Consider the following 20,440-nt stretch of genomic DNA (forward strand, 5'->3'; position numbering starts at 1 on the left):
CACGACTAAGTGCAGCAACTCAATTTGGCATCTTGGAAGTCCTCTGGGGTGATATTCTCACAGCTTCCTGATATATGTAGGTAGAGGCTCTTGGGTGCTAATGGACCTCTCCACCATGTCCCATAAATGCCTGATTGGGTTCATGACGGGTGATCGTGGTGTTACGCCACTTGTCAGAACTCTCCAGAATGCTCCTGGACCCCAATTCTAGAAAGTTTGGGACTGATGAGAGTGAAAGTGCATTATCTGCTACAATAATCCATCATTGTGGGGGAACATGAAGTCCATGACCAGCTGCAAATTATCATCAAGCAATGCAGTGTAGTGATTACCAGTCAATGACATGTTCACGCAGATCAGCGGATCCAACCCATGCCATGTGAATACACCCCACACCTTTATGGAACCACTACCATCCTGCACGGTGCCTTGTTAACAAATGGGGTCCATGTCCTCATGGGGTCTGTGCCACACCTGAACCCTACCATCAGCCTGAAACAGCTGGAACCATTATTCATCAGGCCATGCCACATGTTGCCAGTCCTCTGGGGTCCAATTAGTGATGTCATGAGTCCAGGAGAGGTGCTGTGTCCGGTGTCATAGTTAACGGGCATTCTGGTAGGTCTTCTACTTCCATATTGCATGGATCCTAAAGAATGCTGCACTGACCTTCTGGATATGTGTATGGTGCCTCCTGCATGTAATGTGGATGTGATTTGGGCCAGTATCACTTGTCCGTTACCACAGACAATTCTAGCTAGAAGGCGATGGTAATAATCATTAAGCACCCATGGTTGGCCACTACACTGTCCATGGTGGGTGATAATGTCTTCCAAGAGGTACAGTAGTCCAGGCACACATGTGCTATCGTAGACTGAGAAATACTGAATGTCCGCAAAACTTTGGAAATGTAATGTCCTATCCATCAGGCACCCACTATTCAAACTCAGATAATTAACATTGCCTTGCCATTAACAGCCTAGCCGGTGTGCACACTAACTCATGAGGTGTCAGATTACAACTAATGCAGGACTGGCATTTCCAAGACATGACTGTATGCTGACGCCACCTGCCATTACCTTTACGTACTGCTGTCCCATGACATTTGGCAGTTCAGTGTAAAAGTGATGCCAAAGGCTGATGCACTACTGAAATAAGTTTCACCTGTTGGCCACTTACAGTAACCTTTTTTGAAAAAAGGGTTCTTGCGAAAGTCAAAAACATGTTGGATTTTGGAAACAATTTATTGACATTAATTATATTAAGTCTTAAATTCGACAAAATCTAGTAATAGTATTAGTTATCCCCTTGCTCCATTAATTGGATAACACAAGGAGCCAACAATAACCGTAATCATGTACCCTAGTCTGTGAGATATAGTGTATATTTGAGAAAATACACCAATAAGGTGGTGCCGTGATACAGGAATATCATAAAAAAATATTTACTAGTTATTTAATATACAGTTTTGCATACCATAGATCACTTACATAAAAAGCAGCATGTATATAAGAAACAGAAATACACATAAAAAAGTCATATCTATGTCACTATATATAAGGTATAGGAGGGCTTGATTCAGAGTTGGGAATAGAGTAATATAGAGTAAGTATCTGTGTCCCTGGACAACCCATGTTTCAATTAGGGATGTGCGCCAACCCCCGTGTTTTGGTTTTGGATCTGTATCTCCTTGTGTTTTGGATCTGGATTTGGTTTTGCCAAAACCACCCTTTGCGTGTTTTGGATTTGGATCTGTATTTTTTTTTTTAAATTGATAAAAACTGCTAAAATTACATAATTTTTTTTTTGTTCCTACAGTATTATTAACATCAATAACATCAATTTCCACTTGTAAGACTACTAGTAGTAATTTAAAAAACAATTGACAGTTAAACAATCCTTTGCAAGGGGGAGCAAGTATGACAGCAGTCAACCAGTTGCATAGTGGATCACTGACGCCATAAAATCTATGCAGGTATTAGATGTGCATCCAATATCCGCCAATAATGCAGTTGGTTTTAGACAGTTAATTGAGGTCCTGAGTCCCCACTACCAATTCCCATCAAGATTCCACTTCACTAGAAAACCAATTCCCAACCTGTACATCGACATTAAAAAAAAAACTATTTAGTGTCCTCCAAAATGCTGTTGCACTCACTATCCACTTATCCACAGATATGTGGACAAACTGAACAGAGAAAATGCAAGATTTAAGATATAAGGTTTAAGTCATACGTTGTGTATTTCTTCCCAATTGACACAGATCTGAGGAGATGCAAAGACCTGTAGGTAAGCAAATTGACAGTTCAAGTGGCACATGATGCAGCGATGGCTTCTCCTTCAGTTTCTCCAGCAAGTGCATCTGGCGAAACTTTCCCAAAAGACCCACTGGTGATGCAGATGAGTCAAAACAAAACTTTTTGGATGAATCCGCTGCAGATGATGCAACAGGGAGGAGATTCCTACATGGTAAAGGTTCCTACCTCTACTTAATCTGGCTTTACAAAGGGTACAAATGACTTGACAATTGTCATCTGGATTTGGGTAAAAATAATTCCACAAATAAGAAGTGGATTTTTTTGTCTTGGACCCAGGCATGACAATAGGCTTTTCCTTATCATGGGCAATAACTGTTTCTTCCACTGGTGCCTGATTTACACAAACAACATCCTCATCAACAACATCCTTATTAGTATCAGCTACACATATATCCTGCTCATCCTGGTGCAATTCCACAGAAGCATCCTCAATTTCTATGTCAGCATGTTCACTTTTGCTTACAACATCATAAGAGGCAGAATCAGCAGTTATAAATAAAGGCCAAGGCCTTAGCCTTTCCTTGCCACTTCATGTGATGAAAGACATACAGTATTGCTAATTTTATGTATTTCTGCAGCTAAATTTCCCTTTGATGTTTCTCCTTTACCACTGTAAAAGATTAGTTCTTGATTTTGGATGCCCTGGCTTAAGCCCTGCATGCTCTTGGGCATCGGCTTTAGTAGATGATGTAGAGTGACTAGTCATGACTGGTGGCACTGGCAACAGCTCCAGCACTAGTATGTAGTTCCTGCTCTCCTCTCAAATGATCGTCCTCCATATTAACAAACATAAATGAAGTGAGGCACAGTGCACACATCAATTTGTACCAATGTTTAATATGGCTTCACTAACAGTGTCAATATTTCCTCTTCAAGTACAGTATTAAAAAGGTCAGGCTCACACATGGCAACCATGGACACACTTGGACTCTCCTCTGGGATCTGTGACTTTTCTATGCCCATAGTTGGTTCATGTGCCTTAGCAATTAAAAAAATGTTGGGCTTACATCATCATAAGATGCAGAACCACCAGTCATAAATAAAGGCCAAGGCCTTGTCAATGCCACTTCGTGTAGTAAATGGCATATTGCCAATTTTTTCTTTCTCTGCAGTTAATTTAGCTTTACATTTTTGTTTCTTTAACAATGTAAAACATTGCTTGCTTGATTTTGGATTCCTTGACTTATGCCCTGTATGCCCTTGGGCATCACCTTTAGTAGATGATGTAGATGGACTAGTCTCGTCATGACTGGTGGCACTGGCAGAAGCTCCGCCACTAGTATGTGGTTCTTGCTCTCCTCTCAACTGATCGTTCTCCATATCAACAACCACAAATGAAGTGGGGTACATCACACACATCAATTTGTACCACATTTAAATAATACGCTGTGGGATCAATGACCTACAGTGTCACAAGATTTTTTTATGAATAAGAAAAGAATAACACACTGTGCTGCCACTTAGGACTTAATTCAATTAGGTGTGAAAAGCCGTGATCAGCAGAAAAGTTTTGCCGATTGCGGCATTTCGCCAGGTGGAAACTATTCGCCGTATTCAATTGCAAAGACTTTTCGCGTATGCAGAAAGTCAATGCAATGTAATAGGCGAAAAAGTTTTGCCTATGAATACCAGGTGGAAAAAAGTGCAGAATTGCGGTTTTGGGGTGCAAAGGTACGGAAACCACTATGCACCCTTTGGACAGGCCCCCAATGGATAATTGCATCAAAAAAACGCAAAAAAAAAGTTTAACACCCCAAAAAATCAACTTGAAAAATGGGGGCAAAAAAGTTCAAAGTAGAGGTAAAAATGCAAAAACAAGCTAAATAGACTTTTGGGGGGTCTGCAAGTATGGGGGAAGTGTTTTGTTTATTGCAGGTGTCTGCTGAAGGTGCGTTTTTTGCAGCACTTAAAACTTGATTTTAGTGATTTTTAACTATGCTTGTGCCCATTTTCAAGTACCCCAATTTGGACAGGACTACTTGTTTTCACCAAAAAAATCTGATTAATTCTATTCTTCACCACTTGTGCAAAGCCGCTATTTTGGAGCAATTGACAGCACTTAAGTACCCCATATAGCTTCAGTAGGGCTAATCGGGGACATCTATTTTGATCTCCAATGTTAATGCATCTTTTGGGGGGTGTCATGCTGATTTTCTCAATTCTGCCAACACTTTTTGCCTGTTACAGTTTTGACGGGATGCGTTTTTGTATCCTTTGGTATTGAATACAGCAAATAATGAGGTCGTGCCCAATAAGTTTCCGCTGCTAAAATGCGCAAAGTCGGCAAAAAGTGCGGTATGCGAAACTAATTGAAACTAAGTACGCTGGTGCGAAACTAATTGAATATGGGCCTTAGTGTCACAAGATTATTTATGAATAAGAAAAGAATAACACACTGCAATACCACTTACAGGCTCACAAGATTTTTTTCTGAATAAGAATTACACTGCAATACCACTTACAGTGTCACAAGATTTATGAATAAGAATAACACTGCAAGACCACTTACAGGTTCACAAGATTTCTGAATAAGAATTACACACTGCAAGACCACTTACAGATTCACAAGATTTATGAATAAGAATAACACTGCAAGACCACTTACAGGTTCACAAGATTTATGAATAAGAATAACACTGCAAGACCACTTACAGTGTCACAAGATTTAGGAATAAGAATTACACTGCAAGACCACTTACAGTTTCACAAGATTTATGAATAAGAAAATAACACACTATGCTGCCACTTACAGTGTCACAAGATTTATGAATAAGAATATCACTGCAATACCACTTACAGGTTCACAAGATTTATGAATAAGAAAATAACACACTACGCTGCCACTTAGTGTCACAAGATTATTTTATGAATAAGAAAAGAATAACACACTGCGCTGCTACTTACAGTGATATCATTATGTTTTATATACTGTAAGACGCATGTTATTTAGCACTTTCTTGTGGTCATGTAGATGGCGAGTAGACTATCATTTATTCACGATTGAGGAAAAAAGTGAAAAGTTGAATATTAGGCTGCGCTACCACTTACAGTGTCACAATATTTTTTATGAATAAGAATAACACACTGTGCTACTACTTATAGTGTCACAATATGTGGACAATAAACTGCGGTCAGGCCAGCATTGCCACTAAACGTGAATAATAATAGTGCAGCTAAGTTGCAAACGCACTCACACAAAAAAACACTATTTCTTTACACTGGGGAAGAGCACCCCTGATTGACAGAGCACCCCCCCTGGACAACACAGTACCCCATTATGGACTGCACCCTAGCCTGATGGACAGGACAACAACACAGCAGCAGCCACAGTTAATTGACAGGACAAGTGACACAGCAGCTGCAGCACACTCTGAAGGAAGCCCCCCTTTATATACTGCAGCCTAAGCCCCTTTATGGACAACACAGCAGCAGCCTTCAGCCCAAGACTCCGACTGGACACACACTTTGAGTGACTGACAGTGACTACATGTCTGATAGCTTCTCTCTAAGCAGCTGGAGTGAAAATGATGCCGATTGCGGGGACCTTTATATAATCCAAAACCAGCGAGAATCCGAGATCGGGAGGGTGACATTATGCCTCGTTTTGAGATCCGAGCCATGCGGCAAACCCTAAGCTGGTCTTGGGAGCTCATTCAGACCCGCTCGCTAGATCCGTGTGCTTGCACCCAGCGTATGCAAATTCGGCAAGGCAGGCACCAGGCACCAGCCAGCCTGCCTTAAGATGCCCACTTGCGCACGTCATCTTCAGGAATTGTAAACAACCATTGGTACATCGATCACTTCAGTATGATATACAATCATGTGACGTGTACAATGACGCTGCCTGTTAATTGTGCATGCCTCTGAAATGCCGTTGAGATGCTCACGCACGCCTGTGTTCACATGTCCACTCCCCTATTTGTAGTGGCCAGCCCCTATCACCACCCACAAATGGCTTCTCCTGTGACTCGCTCTGCTGAGCAGTCTTTACGCAACGAGCGATTGATTCCCGATCTCTAGCACTGCGATTTGTTCTCATGTGCAGAAAGCGACAATCGGCCAGCTACGAGCGAACGCTTTCTAGCGAGTGGATCAGAATCAGGTCCTTGGATCCGACTCAGAATTGCAATGTTGGGTGTGACCGGTTCTCTGAGAACCGGACCCGGTCATCTCTAGTTTGAAAGCAAGGGGGGCAGGTTCATACCTTATTTTTTGCATGTGGGGTAAATCTGTCTGCTTTCGCAAGGAGCCCACAAATGCTGGACAGCTCTTACTGATTTTTTAAATTATATTTAAACATGATACATAGTAATAGAGTAATAGGTGGAGTACACGAAGAACACTCTTTAGTAGGAGCATCATATAATGCATAATATGGTCTTACATGAATATCGGCAAAGAAGAAAACAGAAATCTAAAAAATTATATTAAAGTGACATTAGTGATAACAAAATATTGTATGCTCACACGATAAGGATGAAAACACTTGTCACCATGAGTCGAGAACCATAAGGTAAGAGTTATGTGTCCTACCAAGAGTAAAGTTACAGTGTGTATAAAAACATAAGCACAAGGAGGTAGCTCGTTCTGGATAACCCATATAAGATCAATCAGTATAACATCTCCATACAAAATAATTATTAAATTAAAGCTAAAAAAGGGATTGGTGAAAAGAAGGGGGAGACATAGGTAGACACATACGGGGAAAGGGGGAAGGAGAGAATCCTGGGTATGTATTAATAAATAATCATTTGAGAGTAGCATCTACCAGTTATTATATTATAGGAATACAGCAAAGAAGAACAGGTTAAGTCTCTCATATCCAAATATTCCAAAATACAGAATATTCCGAAATACAGATTCTTTTGAGCACGACTGAGATAGTGACCCCTTTGCTTTATGATGGTTCAATGTACACAAACTTTGTTTAAGGCACAAAATGATAAAAAAAATATTGTATAAAATTACCTTCAGGCAGTGTGTATAAGGTGTATATGAAACATAAATGCAGTCTGTGTTTAGACTTGGGTCCCATCCCCAAGAAATATCATTGTGGTATGCAAATATTCAAAAACGTGGAAAAAAACTATATCCAAAATGCTTCTGGTCCCATACATTTTGGATATGGGAGACTCAACCCACATAAGATTCCTATTCTATTGTACTGACTTCAAAAGTGAGTTTTCCATAGCACTTCACTATCATGCAGCATAATAAAGGATTTATCCCTAAGTCAAATATCTAAGTAGGTACCCATCAGTGTTTTCGAAGATATGGTTTTGGGTGTGGATATCCAAATGACTGATAAACAGTTGACATTATTTTATAAAATTTCTCAACACCTTTATTAACATCTGGAAGAGTAGACTGATGATCAATGTAGAGAAGATGTAACATCCTGTGTTTAACTTCATTCATTAAATGCGGGTGCAGATTTGGAACTCCATTAAGTTAAAATAACAATTTTGTCAACTATCCACAATACAGTGAGGAGGGGTATAATAAGGTGTATTGGAGGGGGGGCTAAATCCCACTGTTTAAAGTTTAAACATAAACAAGTCAAGGGGTCAGGTTTAATCTGGATCGAAAAGATCAAATTGATAAAGATAAGCAGTTTGTTCCAAAACTTTCTACTCTTTCTGCTATCCCACATACAATGGAAAAATGTGGCCTGCGTTATGCCATAGGCCCTGTTCACCCGGGACCATGTGTCATCGCTGGCATGATATATGCTCTATGATGCGTACAAAGTTGAACCTCTTGAATATAACCTGATTGTCAAAAGTGTAAAGTAGTTTTGTGTTGGGAAATTAGCACTGTTAAATCATGTATAATTGGAATATCTGATCTCCAATCAGTGGCGTAACTAGGGCAGGGCGAGTGGGGTGCGTGCCCCAGGCGCTGAGGAACCGGTGGTGCGGGGAGGCGCCACCGGCCATGGTACCAGCCCGCCTGCCCTAGTTAGCCAGTGTAGCGCCGACCGCAATGAGTGCGGTCAGCGCTACACATTTACACAGGACTGGCGCTAGGCTTCCAGCACCGGTCCTGTGCTTCACAGCTGAGCCCGTTCCCTCCCCCTGAGCGCTTGCCCAATAGCGCTAGGAGGTGGGTTCAGGCTGTGCATAACACACGCATCGCCGCCAGCGCTATTGACTGCTATTGACTGCTGCGGCACCCACTGCAAGAGCCGGGCTTCCGTCCGGCACCTGCAGTGGGTAATGCGACAGACATCATTACATCATGACGTCTGTCCCATAATGCTGAGCGCGCCAGCCCGGGAGGACTGGCGGGCTACGGTGGAGGCGGGAGCGGCGTCGCGGACCGGAGCAGCAGCAGCGTGGATTCAGGTAAGTATATTTTTATATATATATATTTTTTTAACCTATCTGCACTACTGGGGGCACAACGGAGGAGGGGGGTGGCTACTACTGGGGGGACCTCTACTGGGGGTGGGGGCACAACAGGGGAGGGGGGTGGCTACTACTGGGGGCACCATTATTGGGTCGACCTCTACTGGGGGGGCTATTACTGGGTGCACTTAATCAGGAGGGGGAACATCTACTGGGGACTACTATTTGGAGGGGGGGAACTACCACTGGGGGCATTATAAAAGGGGTCTACTACTAGAGGCACTGCACTCGGGGGACCACTACTGGGTCCAATAATAGAAAGGGCCACTACAGGGGGCACTGGATAGGGGAGATCACTACTGGGTGCCTGCATAAGGGGACCACTACTGGGAAAACTGCATGGGGGGACTACTGCTGGGGGCACTATATAAAGGGCACTGCATAGGGGGGACTACTACTGGGGGCACCATATAAAGGGCACTGCATAAGGGGATACTGCTACTGGACGCACTGCATTGTGGGGACTGCTACTGGGGGCACTGCATAAGGGGGAACTTTACATGGGGCACTGCATTTGGGGGGGCCACTACTGGGGGTACTGAGTAAGGGGAACTAATTGGGGGCTGTGTAAGGGGGATCACTACTGGGGATACTGTATAAGGGGTGCTACTATGGGACTGCATTAGAGGGACCACAACTGCATACTGGGGGTACTATATAAGGAGTACTACTGGGGTTAAGGTGCATATGGATAGGAATGTTCAGTGTGAAAATAAAAGGGTGTGTCATGTTGACACGCCCCATTTTTTTTTTACGCGCACATCAGGGGGGGGCTCCCTTTTCAAATTTGCCCTGGGCTCCAAATACCCTAGTTACGCCACTGTCTCCAATTATCTAACAGAAGCTCTGATTCAGAGCCGGACGCTCTGACAGAGTGCTCGCTCTGAATCAGGGTGTCTTTTTTTTTTTATGGAGCGGCCTCCTAGGCCACTCGCATTGCTGTGGGTTGCCACCCACAGCTAATGCGAGTGGCCAGGATGATGGTCGCGATGGTCAAGACCATCGCGACCATCAGGCTTGTGATGAGACCCTTGTGGTAGGGTCTCGTGGCTGCAAGCCCCAGAGAGCTTTTGGCTCAAACAGCTAAAAGCTCTCCCACTTGTGATGTCAGTGGGGCCGCCCCCAAACGGTAGGCGTTCACATGGGAATGATTCTATCTGGGCAGCCACCCCCCCAGCCCGCCCACCAAAGGGGGCATGCTGTCACTCAACATCGACAGCATGCCCCCTTTGGTGTGAGACCCGGAGCGACGGATTGCCCGTCTCTATTCGGGTCTTGATCATGCGCACGGCTCCGTCGTGCAAATGCGCTCTGGGCCACCATCGACGTGGTTGTGAGCGCTCAGCGCTTGCGAACGGGTCTGAATCAGGCCCAAAATTTCACACGAAGAACTTGGTGAAGCTGGCAGCCAATGGTGATAAATATATTTAGTCTTCTAATTATTGGAATTATAAACCAAAGTAAGGAATCCAGGGGATTCGGTTCAGGCCCTGTGTGGGATGTTACAGAAAAGGAGGAAAAATGATGTCTCATTTGCAGGTACATACAGTAGTTCTGTCTGGGAAGGTCTTATTTTTGTTGTAGCGCAGTAAATGAGAATATTGTGTAACCTGAATCAAATACTTTGAATGCGTATGTAACGACTATGTCCCTCCAGAGAAGGAAATTAGGGTTATCAAGTGAGGGGGAAAAGCAGGATAACCCCAATATAGTACATAAAATAATAAGTTATAGTTTCTAGAAAGTTTTTTAACAATATTTTGCCATTAAACATAATGTGAGACAATATAAGATATGGGATATCAGAAGGATTAGCGTGTAGTAAAGCCCTTGAGAGTAAGTTGCTAACATTTCTCAATCTAACTGATAGTCAGTGTAATTGCTCCTTTCCAGCAGCTAGTCACTGATACAGTATATCTAAAAAAGGCCACCAATGCATAGGATTTTAGATCAGGAGCGCCAAGACCTCCTTTATTGCAGTGGGTTTTCCATTTTTGTCTGGCTATTCTCGGTCTTTAATTTTGCTATAAAAATTTGAACATAAGGGTTTCCAGTTTATAAATATCTGTTTGCAGCACTGAAATCGGAAGCATTTGTATTAAATAAAATATCTTTTTAAATATAATGCTTTTGATAACCACCAACTGGCCCAACAGTGATAACGGTAAAGAGGCCCAATTATCCAAACAAAGGGCTATTTTAGTTATAGCCAGGGAAAAAATTATTTTGTAGAGAACAGAACGGTTCTGATGTAACAGTCACATCTAGATATTTGATATGCCCTCGCACTACTCTAAACGAGTCAAGACCTGGTGTTTCTAAAATTCGTAGGGGTAAATTAATAAGAGGCAGGATTTCAGACTTGGTGACACTGATCTTTTAACCTGCTATGGAGCAAAAAGAGGAAATACGGTTCATTACTATTGGAAACAAGGTTTGTGTGTCAGCCAAGAATAATAAGGTATCGTCAGCAAACAATGCTATTATAAGTTCAATTTAGCAAACTAATATCCACCATATTAATGAATATGTACTTGGGGTTCAATGACTATTGCAAAAAGTTATGGGCATAAGGGCAACCTTGTCTTGTTCCTCTACTGATTAGATAAAAAAGGGGGGTTATCTATTACAGGATATCTGGGAATGAGGGGATGTATAAAGCATTCAAAGTGTAAAAAGAATAAGAAAACCAAAATGGTGTAATGTATGGAACAGGTGAGACCATAGGACAAGGTCAAAGGCCTTTTCAGCATCTAGAGCAACTATTAAATGAGAGTCAGAAAGAGGGATGGGAATGGAATGGACTCGTTGAATGGCTGTAATCACTATTCTTACCTTGACTACTGAATGTCTTTCTATGATGAAGCCTGTTTGGTTTTTGTGAATAATACTAGGTAATGGACCTTTCAATCTGTCAGCTAAGATTTTTGTTAGGGTTTAGTCTTTAACCAGTTTTGGCAGGACTTATATTACTGTGGTATAAATTATATAGGGATACTAGTGTTTCTTCTATTCTTGAAACTAGTAATTTATAGAATTAGCCATAAAGACCATCCTGACCTGGAGCTTTCACCCTTTATATATTTTCAATGGCTTTACAAACTTTGAAGTGTAATTGGCCCTGTCAACATAGGGTCCACTTCCTGTATGATTTGAGGGAAAGGTGGTCCTACAAGTAAGTAGAAAATCGGGTATCTAGTATGTGGGAGGGGAATAATAAAGGGATTTATAAAATTCCTGCATTATATCAGTGATCTGGCTATTGGAAGTGGTGAGCGAGCCATCAGACCGTCGGAGAGCATTGACCACCTTCAGTGGTTGGTAGCCTACCTACACGTTAGTGAGTAATTTCCCAGATTTATTCCCAAATTTATGAAATATGTAATTGATTTAAAACATATCTTTATTCCCCCATACTTCAAAGAATCTGCTGAAAGTGTACTGTAGCTTAGCATTTTGACAGATAGCTTTTGTTGAGATGTTTGAACAAGTTTTACTTTGTTGATAGGCTTCAGACAGCTCCTGCTGAATATCTGCATACAATTTAGTATGTTGTTTTTAAATTTTGAGATGTAGGGGATGATCACACCCCAAATAAATGACTTTGTTGTTTGCGAGAAGAATGATGAATTAGCATCAGCATCAGCATCAGCATGTATTCTGTATTCCTCCCAAATCTCTTCTAGTCTATTGTGAAATTGTATAGATTGGGCTAGTTGTGAGGGGAACCTACACAATCTATGGGAAGTTTTGTCAGTAAGAATTTAGAGATTTAACCAGTCTAGTGCATGGTCATAGAGAATGATAGGTTCAATGCAAAACTCCACCACATTGGGAAACAAAATTTAAGATATTAGTGTATAATCTATTCTGGATAGAGTATTATGTTCTGCTGAGAGACAGGTATATTCATTCTCTATTGGGTGAAGAGCACTCCATATATCCATTAATTGAAGCCTCCTAATCAATAGGGGAATATCCAATTTAGGTAGGGAAGGGAATACTTTTTGGGAATGTGAGCATTTGAGAAAAAGAGAAGAAATTAAGTTGAAATCCCCACAGACTATCAAAGAAGATGGGTCATTAAGATTTAATTTGAATAAGAGTTTGATAAAAAAAGATTTTTTACACATTTTAGGGGCATATACATTACACAAAGCAATATCTGTGTCCAGATATAATTACTTCTATGAAAAAATAGGCCATTAGGATCTATTTCAAGGGAAAGCACTTCTACCCCCAAATGTATCTTAGCTAGTATAACAATGCCTTGAGATTTTGGATTAAAGGGTGCTGCCACTAATAAAGACCATTGGAGCATCTGAAGTTTTTGAGGAATAAGATGCTTTTCCTGTAAAAATGCTAGGAAAACAAAGGAGAATTTTTATCATTTTTGCTGGGGAATTAATCCTCCTAGTTGCTAATGCTGGGCCTTTTACTGATTCTGGAATGCCCACCACTACTATATTATTGCAGCAGAAACAATTCTCTAAGTTGTTTTATTTCCATCATTGTGTATTTTCTTTCTCCAGCTGAAGCATTGAGCGTTTCAGTTGTGAAACATCTTGAAAATTTTTCCCAATTTTGTCCTCCACTGCTGATATCCTCTGTTTGAGATCTTGGAGCTGGGCAGTAATGCCTTCTACTGCCTGATGTAATAAAGGGTTCATTGGGGATTTGGATGCATCAACAATGTCCCTGTATGTAACAGGAGAATCAGGAGAGTGGTGTACCTGCGGCTGGTCAGGATCTGTAGAAATCACTGCAATAGCTTTTTTGGCCATCAGTGAATGGACTGCAGTATCAGCAACTGGCATCATATTGGAGTCTGCCAGGTGTTTCTCTTGCCACTGAGGTTGAGGCTGGTAGGGCTGCTTCTGCATGGGTGGCAATGACAGGAATTTCTCCATTTGTGATCAAGCAGGTCTCCACTGAAAACGGAGCTGATCGGGAGGCTGTCTACACAGCCTAGTAAGCAGTTTAGCGATGGGTGTAGTGGAGCTAACAGAGCTGCTCACTCGTTCATGCCAGAATCTGGACTACTATATTTTTACACTACAAATTATATTTCAGTTTGGACACTCCCCTCCTAAATCTAAATCTGTCTGCACATATTAAATGTGTCCCATGTTCACTACAACATGGTTTTGCCAAGATGCACAGTTACTTCCTCCTAATGATTGTGTTAGGGCAAGTGCGTGACTCTTTGGAGTATAGTCCAGCTACAGCCTTGAGCGCTGGAATTCTTGGCTGGATGCAGCCGTATAACAGCTTTGTGAGCTGGTGGAAGACTTGGCTTGTTAGGGCTAAAGGCCATAGATGATGAAGCAACCTTTGGGCTGTGCCACAGCTTTGAGTGCTGGTATCATTTGGCTAGTTGTGGTCAGTGGGCCATGCTGTAGCCTTGAGGGCTAGTATAACTTGGCTGGATGCAGCCAGTGGGCTGTAGAATATGAAATGGCCTCTGGGCCATGCAGCAGCCTTGGGGGCTGGTATAACTTGGCTGGATGCAGCCTATGGGCTGGAGAATATGAAGCGGCCTCCGGGCCATGCAGCAGCCTTGGGGGCTGGTATAACTTGGCTGGATATAGCCTGTAAGCTGGAGAATATGAAGCGGCCTCTGGGCCATGCAGAAGCCTTGAGGGCTGGAGCAACTTGGCCGGATGCGGCAGACGCCAGAAATAACAGATGCAAAGTCACTGGTATAGGAGCATGGGACTGCACACTGATGTTGCTGGAGTGCAACCTGTGCCACTGGGTTGACACAAGCGGCTGATTCTGCAGTGCTGCCTGTTCCGCCGGGTTGACACAAGCAACTGACACTGCAGTGCAGCATGTGCCATCTTGATGACACACGCGGTAGGTAGATAGTATGCAGGACTGGATAACACAAACTACCATAGGAGGCAGGAATGCTGGAGCTCAACTGGAAGTCAGGAGACAAAGCCAGAACCAGAAACATGAAAACTCTATAACCGGCATGGAGTGAAGGGCTGTCTGTAATTTAACAGATACAAGGTCCAATCAGAGGAAGCCCTGCAAGCCTCCAAAATAACAGACCAGTGTGCAGCTCGCCTGTGCACACTGACAAGACAATTAGTGAGCAGCTGATACTGCACACAGGCAGACAGTTAATTACTGAACACATGTTATCAGCACACAGACAGACAGGATTAAATGCAAAGTTCTAGTAGCAGCTGAGACTGGGAACTGCAACCAAGATGATCTGCTAACTGCAGATCCTAACAGATTGTCAGTAATATCAGTTCATAAATTATTAAATGACCATCAGAAATAATGAAAGTACATTTAAAACATATATTCCCCTAAGAGAGGAAGGTTGAGGACCAGAGAGACTTCAACTTTCCCACTTGGGAGAATATAAGTTTTAAATATACTGTAATTTTTTCTGCTGGTAATTTAATAAAATATACTGCTATTACTGACAAGCATTAAGAACAGAGACTGATACTTCTGTTACAGGTCCGGTGATGGGGAGATGGGAGCACAGCTGTCCTGGGACCTCAAATTCTAAGAGGCCCCATAACTTTATTGCACCGGCTGTAGCTGATGAAATAAAGTTTTTTGTTTTTTGTGGTGCAGTGCTTGTGACTTCATGAAACACTGAGCAGTGGGGTTATGGGGGCTCGAGGGACACTGTGGAGATGAAAGGACACTGTGAGGCTGAAGGTACACTAAGGGGACTGGAGAGACACTGTGGAGGATAAAAGGACACTATGGTGCTGTACAGACACTGGGGTCTGGAGAAACACTGCCTGCAGAGACATTGTGGGGGCTGGAGGGGCATTGTGTGGGGCTGAAGATCAACTGTGGGGCTGTAGAGACACTGTTGGGGCTGGAGAGACACAGGGAGTGGATGGACATTAAGGGGGCTGAAGGGACACTGTGGGGGCTGGAGAGATACTATGGGGCTGTAGAGACACTGTGGCTGTAGAGACATTGTGGGGGCTGGAAAAATGGAGAGAAATTGTGGATCTGGTGGGACACTGTGAGGCTGGAGAGATGGTGGGGGCTGGAGAGACACTGTGGTTGTTGACTGCACACTGTGAGAGCTGCAGAGATACTGTCAGGGCTAAAAGGACACTGTTGGGCTGCCAAAGAGAGACACTGTGGGGGCTGTTTGGACACTGTGTTGCTGAAGAGACACTGTGGCATTGGAGAAACACTGTGAGGGTGGAAAGACCCTATGGCGGCTGGAGGGACAGTGTGGGGCTGTAAAAAAACTGAGGGCTGGGTAGATATAAGGGGTCTCAGGATGGAGGAACAGAAGGGGGCTTGGATGGACAGTCAGAAGAGAGCTGGAGAAATACAGGGGGATGAGGCTGGAGAGACATAGGGGGACTGGAGAGACACAAGGGAGGATGAGACTGAATAGAACTGGGGGGAAGTGGCTGTAGATTATCCACAACTGGCAGGATTAGAAGGAAAGGGCTTGGAGACAGTAATCTTTATGCTAAAGTCACCATATTATTGATACAAATTGTAACACATTAGCAAATACATCTTAATAATATAACATTGTTTGATTTCACATTTTCTCTGCACCAAAATTTCTGTTACTATGTATTAACAAGATGTACCTCTGCTACATGACAATAACATTGGTTATACCAGGGGTCAGGGAACTTTTTTACCTTATACCCCAAAATAGATTTAGATACGCCGACGTTACCCCCTTGATTTGAAAGGAAGGAAATCATATAGTAGTGCCCCTATATAATGCTCCTTTAGTAGTGCCCCAATATAATGCCCCTGTAGTAGTGCCCCCATAGTTATAACGTCTCTTCCATAGTGCGCATGGAGAAAGGCGGAAGCTGAAGTTCAGAAGAGAACTCCAGCCACGGCTAATGCGGCGCAGCAGGGAAGGAGCCGGGCACCCGCTGGTAATAACATCTCAGCGGGTGTCCAGCTTAGAGCCTCCCTGCAGCACAGGCGGGCATGTATATGAATTAGGGGTGAGCGGGTTCCGATTTCTGAAATCCGAACCCCCCCGAGCCCCCCCCCGATCCGAGGCTGATCCGAGTCAGGCTCGACTTTTCCCACCTGACTCGGATTTGAAATCGAGGCAAAACGTCATCATCACGCCTTCCGGGTCTCACGGGTTTAGGATCCTATATGAGGTACCCACGTCTACGCCATTTTCTCACTCGGCTGTGGACAGTGAAGAGGGAGGGTGGGAGTTAGGGCTGGCTGGGCTGTGTAGTGTAGTGTAGTGTAGTGCAGTGTAGTGTTGTGCTGTGCTGTGCTGCACTGTGCTGCTGTTGTCCATAGGGGCTGTGTCCACTCCTTCAAAGTCCATAGGGGCTGGCTGGACTGTGTTGTGCAGTCAGTTGTCCATATGGGCTGTGTCCACTCCAAAGTCCTGTGCAGTGTCCCAGTCCTAAAGGGGTGCTGTAGTGTTGTCCAGGGGGTGCTCTGTCCATCAGGGGTGCTCCCCCCAAGCGCAAAAAAAATATATATTTTTTACGTGTTTGTGAATTGTGTGCACTGTGGCTGCATGTGCATCAACAAAGGAGCAGCGCCAAGCGTGCACCTGTGTCCCATAAGTAAAGGACCGGCTGGCTTGACCGTTAAAGGGTGCTGTAACCCCCAAAGTACACTCCAAACAAAATAAAAAAATATTTTCTGTGTTTGTGAATTGTGTGCGCAGTAGCCGCACATGCATCAACAAAGTAGTGCCAAGCGTGCGCCTGTGTCATAAGTAAAGGGCCAGCTGGCTTGACCGTTAAAGGGTGCTGTAACCCCCAAAGTACACTCCAAACAAAATAAAAAAATATTTTCTGTGTTTGTGAATTGTGTGCGCAGTAGCCGCACGTGCATCAACAAAGTAGTGCCAAGCGTGCGCCTGTGTCATAAGTAAAGGACCGGCTGGCTTGACCGTTAAAGGGTGCTGTAACCCCCAAAGTACACTCCAAACAAAATAAAAAAATATTTTCTGTGTTTGTGAATTGTGTGCGCAGTAGCCGCACGTGCATCAACAAAGTAGTGCCAAGCATGCACATGTGTCATAAGTAAAGGGCCGGCTGGCTTGTCCGTTAAAGGGTGCTGTAACCCCCAAAGTACACTCCAAACAAAATAAAAAAATATTTTCTGTGTTTGTGAATTGTGTGCACTGTGGCTGCACGTGCATCAACAACGGAGCAGCGCCAAGCGTGCGCCTGTATCCCATAAGTAAAGGGCCAGCTGGCTTGTCCGTTAAAGGGTGCTGTAACCACCAAAGTACACTCCAAACAAATAAAAAAATATTTTCTGTGTTTGTGAATTGTGTGCACTGTGGCTGCACGTGCATCAACAAAGGAGCAGCGCCAAGCGTGCACCTGTGTCCCATAAGTAAAGAGCCGGCTGGCTCATTTCTTAAAGGGTGGTGTAACCCACAAAGTGCACTACTCTCCAGCAAAAATAAAAAAATATTTTCTGTGTTTGTGTGTGCCTTAGCCGCATGTATATATCAATATAACATAAATGGAGGACCAAACTTTCTCCGATAAAAATAAAATAGGGAAAGATCAAGAAGCACTTCCTCCTAGTGCTGAAGCTGCTGCCACTAGTCATGACATAGACGATAACATGCCATCAACGTTGTCTGCCAAGGCCGATGCCCAATGTCATAGTAGAGGGCACATACAATCCCAAATGACAAAGTTCAGGAAAATGACCTTAAAGAAAACATTTAAATCATCTGAAGAGAAACGTAAACTTGCCAATATGCCATTTATGACATGGAGTGGCAAGGAATGGCTAAGGTCTTTCCCTATGTTCATGACTAGAGGTTCAGCTTCACATGACGATGGAAGCCCTCCTCCCACTAAAAAAATCAAACGAGTTAAGCTGGCAAAAGCACTGCGAAGAACTGTGCATTCTAAGAAGATATCACAAATCCCCAAGGAGAGTCCAAGTGTGGTGGCGGTTGCGAAGCCTGACCTTCCCAGCACTGGACGGGAAGAGGTGGCTCTTTCCACCATTTGCACGCCCCCTGCAAGTGCTGAAAGGAGCACCCACAGTCCACTTGCTGATATGCAAATTGAAGATGTCACTGGAAGTACAACAGGATGAGGATACTGGTGTAGCTGGCGCTGAGGAGGAAGTTGGCGAGGAGGATTCTGATGGTGATGTGGTTTGTTTAAATCAGGCTCCGGGGGAGACAGTTGTTGTCCGTGGGATGAAAAAGCCCATCACGGTCATGCCTGGGCAGAAGACCAAACATTCCACCTCTTTGGTCTGGCAATATTTCTATCCAAATCCGGACAACTGTCTTGCCATATGTACCATATGTAAAGGTGAAATAAGTAGGGGTAGGGACGTTAACCACCTAGGAACATCCTCCCTTATACGTCACCTGCAGCGCATTCATAAAAAGTTACTGTCAAGTTCAGAAACTTTGGGTAAGACTGTAAGCAGTCCAGGGACACCTAAATCCCTTTTTCCTGTTTTATCCAAGGAATCGGTGGATGAGGAGGATGAGGATGACATCTTGCCTCCGTAGAGCTAGTTTGTGCAGGGACACATTAATTGCCAGCTTGTTTTGTGGGGGCCCAAACGAACCAATCATTTCAGCCACAGTTGTGTGGCAGACCCTGGCGCTGAAATGATTGGTTTGTTAAAGTGTGCATGTCCTGTTTATACAACATAAGGGTGGCTGGGAGGGCCCAAGGACAATTCCATCTTGCACCTCTTTTTTTTCTTTGCAGTATGTACTGTTTGGGGCCTAGTTTTCCAAACTGCCATCCTGTCTGCCACTGCAGTGTCACTCCTAGATGGGCCACGTGTTTGTGCCGCCCACTCGTGTCATTTAGCATAGTCATCCAGCTACCTCGATGCAACCTTTTGGACATAAAAACACTATTGTGAGGTGTGAGGTGTGAGGTGTTCAGAATAGACTGGAAATGAAGGTTAATGAGGTTAATAATTGAATAGGAGCATAAAAACCCACAAATTATGTGATTTTAGCTGTTTTTATGCTTTTTTTAAAAAAAAATACAGATCCAAAACACAAAACCCAGAACCCAGAACCCAAAACACAGAAGGATGGTTTTTGCAAAACCAATCCAGATCCAAAACACGAAGAAAGATCCAGATCCAAAACCAAAACACGAAAAGTGGCCGGTGCACACCCCTAATATGAGTCATTCTATATTATAGAATGATTCATATGCATGACCAGCTGTCTGTCCATTACCCCCAGGAATTTCATTTTTACCCCATGTGGGGTAATTTACCCCTGTTCCCTGACCACTAGGTTATACTGTATGCCTACGCAAACAGGAGGCTTCCAGACTGAGTGATCTCCTATGTGAATAGTGAATACTGGGCCTGATTCAGCCTTGGGAATAGAGTGAGAAATAGCAAGTAACTGTGCACCTGGACAAACCATGTTGCAATGCGGGGGTGTAAATACATTTTTTTTCTGCATGTAGTGTAAATACTGGCTACTTTTGAATGTAGCCCACAAATACTGCACAGCTTTATTTTTACCCTGCAATTAAGATGTCAGTTTGGATGCACCTGTCCCAAATCTAAATCTCTCTGCACATTTTAAATCTGCCCCCACCTGCAGTGCAGCATGGTGTCACCAAGATGATCAGTTACATGCTAAATCTCACTCTATTTCCAAAGCTGAATCAGGCCCACTGACTCAAGTCACCATCTGCCCAGGAAGAAACTATTTCTAGGTAAGGAAGACTCTCACACACT

General features: G+C 43.5%; 1 protein-coding gene across 2 annotated transcripts in view; it reads right to left on the minus strand.

Annotated features, from left to right (window-relative positions):
• LOC148517801 (brain-specific serine protease 4-like) overlaps positions 1-20,440 on the minus strand; it is a 155,577-nt gene that overhangs the window by 81,517 nt on the left and 53,620 nt on the right. The window lies entirely within an intron of this gene.

Source organism: Taudactylus pleione, unplaced genomic scaffold (genome assembly GCF_031769625.1).
Source record: "Taudactylus pleione unplaced genomic scaffold, aTauple2 ptg000209l, whole genome shotgun sequence".
NCBI lineage: Eukaryota > Metazoa > Chordata > Amphibia > Anura > Myobatrachidae > Taudactylus > Taudactylus pleione.